Genomic DNA, 3,689 nt, shown 5'->3' with positions numbered 1-3,689 from the left:
AGAAATTCCATGTTACAGGAGTGGAGTAGGAGAAGGCCCTTCTGCCTAGTTCAGTCCGCACTGTGGGAACACTGCATGTATTAATGTCGAGAGTGCACGTTGTAGCTGCACTGATGAAGTGACATTTACGAGGAGATGTATGAAGGCAACAGACCAAGAAGTGATTTAAAGATGAAAATGTACCAATGTGAGAGTCCGCGTCATTAATGATGACCAACTGACCAATGAAAACAGGGTGCAATCAAAGGTATGATAGTTACAGCCAGTTATGACTCTTAGCACAGTGTGATAGACAGCATCCAACATCTACAAGGTGCTTCCAGGAGCATTTATGTAAATTATGGCACTGTAGTCAATGAAGGGAAGGAAAGCAACAGTTACAAGGCATTTCCTAGCGTTCAAAGTTGGACAGGATCTATTTTTATAAAACAAACCCAGTTTTACTTTCAGTATCTTTACCACATTTTCGACATGAGGTTTAAAAGAGAGATGTGAATCAACCAAAATAACTAAATATTTATAAAAAAAATCGACAAACTCAATGGAGACACCATTCGAAGATAAAATTGAGGGAAGAACTGCTGGTACAGACTTCCTGGTTGAAAACAACATCCCTTTGGTTTTATCAGCATTTAGCACAAGTTTGAGATGGAATAATTCTGACTGGATGATGTCAAATGCAGACTGTAAAAGCTGGAAAACCGTAGCATCTGTTTTAGCTTGACACTAAACTACTGTGTTGTCAGCATAGAAATGTAAGGATGCATCGGGAATGATCTGACCTACATTACTTATGTAGATTGTGATGAGGGTGGGTTATAAGACTGAACCATGTGATACACCATTGTTAACAGAAAGATAACTGAAAGATGCATAATTATGTTGAATTAGAGAAACAACCAATGGTGTGATCTGAGTAAACCAATTTCTGAGAGCTTATGACATAAGATGTCATGGTCCACAGTGTCAAAAGCTTTAGACAGGTCTAAATAAAGTGCAGCACAATAGTCCTTAGCATCCAGTGCTTCAACAACATCATTAAAAATCTTAAACAAAGAAGTCATTGTGCTGTGTTATTTCCTGAAACCAGATTGATGGGGAGGTAAGATGTTAAAAGAATTAAAATACTTGTTGACTTGAAAGCTTATAAATTTTTCTAAAACCTTGGCAAGAATACAGAGTTTAGAGATTGGTTGATTTGATGGTTCGATTGGTAGAGATGGTTCAGAATAGTGGGGTCTTCTCCCTTCAGTAAAGGTAGAACAAAAAGCTGTTTTCCAAGTGTTTGGAACAGTATTTTGGCTTAAGGATCAATTAAAGATGTGAGACACTTGTTCTGCAATGATTTGTGTGGCTAGAAATAAGGTACAACGATCATCAGGGCGTGCAGTTTTTCTAGAGCCTAAACCAGGGGTATTCAATTAAAACCCGCTGAGGTCCAGTTACTAAAATTTCCTCCTAGTAAAAGGTATGAACGAAAGTCCAACTTTTGTCTTTTGTGGTCATGCCTACCCATATTCACATTTTCACTGTTAACAAACTGCACTTTATACACTGCCTAGCCAAAAAAGTCACCACCAAAAAAAAGGGTCACACTAATATCCTGATGCATGCTCAATAATCCAGGTAGGAAAATCTAAAAAAGTTAAATCTGGTCCTCTGGACATTCAAAAAAAACAAAACAAAGCAAAAACAACAAAAAATGTAGAAACGTTTCGTCTCTCATCCAAGAGACTTCCTCAGTCTGAGGTGCTGTATTCAGCTCAGTCTCTTAAATAGCACATTCTTAGAGTGGATCAACCAGTTTTGCTGCTGACAACCAAAACCAGCTGATCACATGCTCAAGAAGGACCATCAGCCTAACAATGGATCATTAGCACACTGATGGCTGTTTACTATTCACAGAGGGCTGAGACTGAGGAAGTCTCTTGGATGAGAGACTAAACGTTTCTACATTTTTTTTTTTGTTTTTGCTTTGTTTTTTTTGAATGTCCAGAGGACCAGATTTAACTTTTTTAGATTTTCCTACCTGGATTATTGAGCATGCATCAGGATATTTTGAACCACTTTGGCCAGGATTGCCTCAAACTAGTTAGAGAGTTTGAGAAAACAGCAAGGAAGAGGGCAGACTACAGGAATCATTTGCGATTCAACCTCAGATGTCGACAAAGTGGCATCATTCCCAAGAGCCTGGAACTAAAATCTTCGGTCAGCGGGCACCGGGCAAGCAAGATCCTTCAGAAGGCACAAACCCAGCTGCTGAATGAATGGGTGAGACAGACCAATTTTACCATTAAACAGAAACTAACTATGTGTCTAGATCAGACCACACTTCAGCAAGTGTTGGACTGTACAGATCAGGCACGCTTAGCACAGCATGTCAAGTCCAAGACTCGACAACAAAACAAGTTTAACGTACTAATAGCTCATCAACACCATCACTATTCCAATAACAACACATTCAGTGTAGGACAACACTCCAGTAGTCAATTACATGCCAGGGAGACAGAAAAGTGGGTGAAGAATTTATCTGACAGACAGCTCACCCAGCCAGAGACAGAGATTCTTGCCAGGGGACTGAACTTTGCGGTTGCACCAAGTAGAATTCCTCTGGTGGAGATGATCACAGCTACTGAGTCAGCCATCCGCAACAACAAAATTAAAGAGGCTGAAGCAGAACAGCTCAGAATCAAAGTTTCAGCCTGCCTCAGCAATGCCAAACCACCACCTTCCAACATCAGTAGAGAGGAGAGGGACGCACTCACCACTCTTAGCAAGGACAAAAACATTATCATTCTCCCAGCAGACAAAGGAAGGTGCACAGTGATTTTGAACCAGAAAGAATATCATGAGAAAGTTATGACACTCCTTAGTGACTTGAACACTTATGAACCTCTGAAAAGAGATCCAGGAAGTGGTTACAAGAAGAAATTGATAAGATTGTCTGAAAATTTTGGAGCAGGACAAGGCTATTGACCGTTTTCTGTACCACAGACTGTACCCAGGGGAGGCCACACCTAGTCTGTATGGTTTACCTAAAATCCACAAACAAGGTGCATCTTTAAGACCAATCGTTAGCATGATTAACTCGGTCACTTACAATGTTTCCAAATATCTGGCGTCTGTACTCATCCCTTTAGTTGGCAGCTCAGAACACCACATACAAAACACCATGGACTTTGTGGATAAGGTGAGGGATGTCATCATGGAGACTGATGAAACAATGGTCTCTTTTGATGTCACATCACTCTTTACGTGCATTCCTGTTGATGATGCAGTAGAGGTGGTCAGTTTAAAATTAAAATCAGACACCACTCTGAGCAGCAGGACCACGCTTTCCACAGAACAACTGTGTCAACTCTTGAAACTGTGCCTGCAGTCAACCTACTTCACATATGGGGAGCAATATTATAGGCAGAAACATGGGTGTGCTATGGGGTCTCCAGTTTCTCCTATTGTTGCCAACCTGTACACGGAGGAGGTAGAAAAGAGAGCCTTGACGTCCTTTTCAGGGACACCACCAAGTCATTGGTTCAGGTATGTTGACGACACCTGGGTTAAAATTAAATCTCAGGAAGTCCAACATTTTACTGACCACATTAACTCTGTGGATAAATACATCAAGTTCACACGAGAAGATGAAAAAAATGGCAAGTTGGCTTTCTTGGACTGTGAGGTCTCAGTCTCTG

This window comes from Nematolebias whitei, chromosome 20 (assembly GCF_014905685.2).
Source record: "Nematolebias whitei isolate Nwh7 chromosome 20, NemWhi1, whole genome shotgun sequence".
Lineage (NCBI taxonomy): Eukaryota > Metazoa > Chordata > Actinopteri > Cyprinodontiformes > Rivulidae > Nematolebias > Nematolebias whitei.
Note: the sequence above shows the minus strand (reverse complement) of the source record.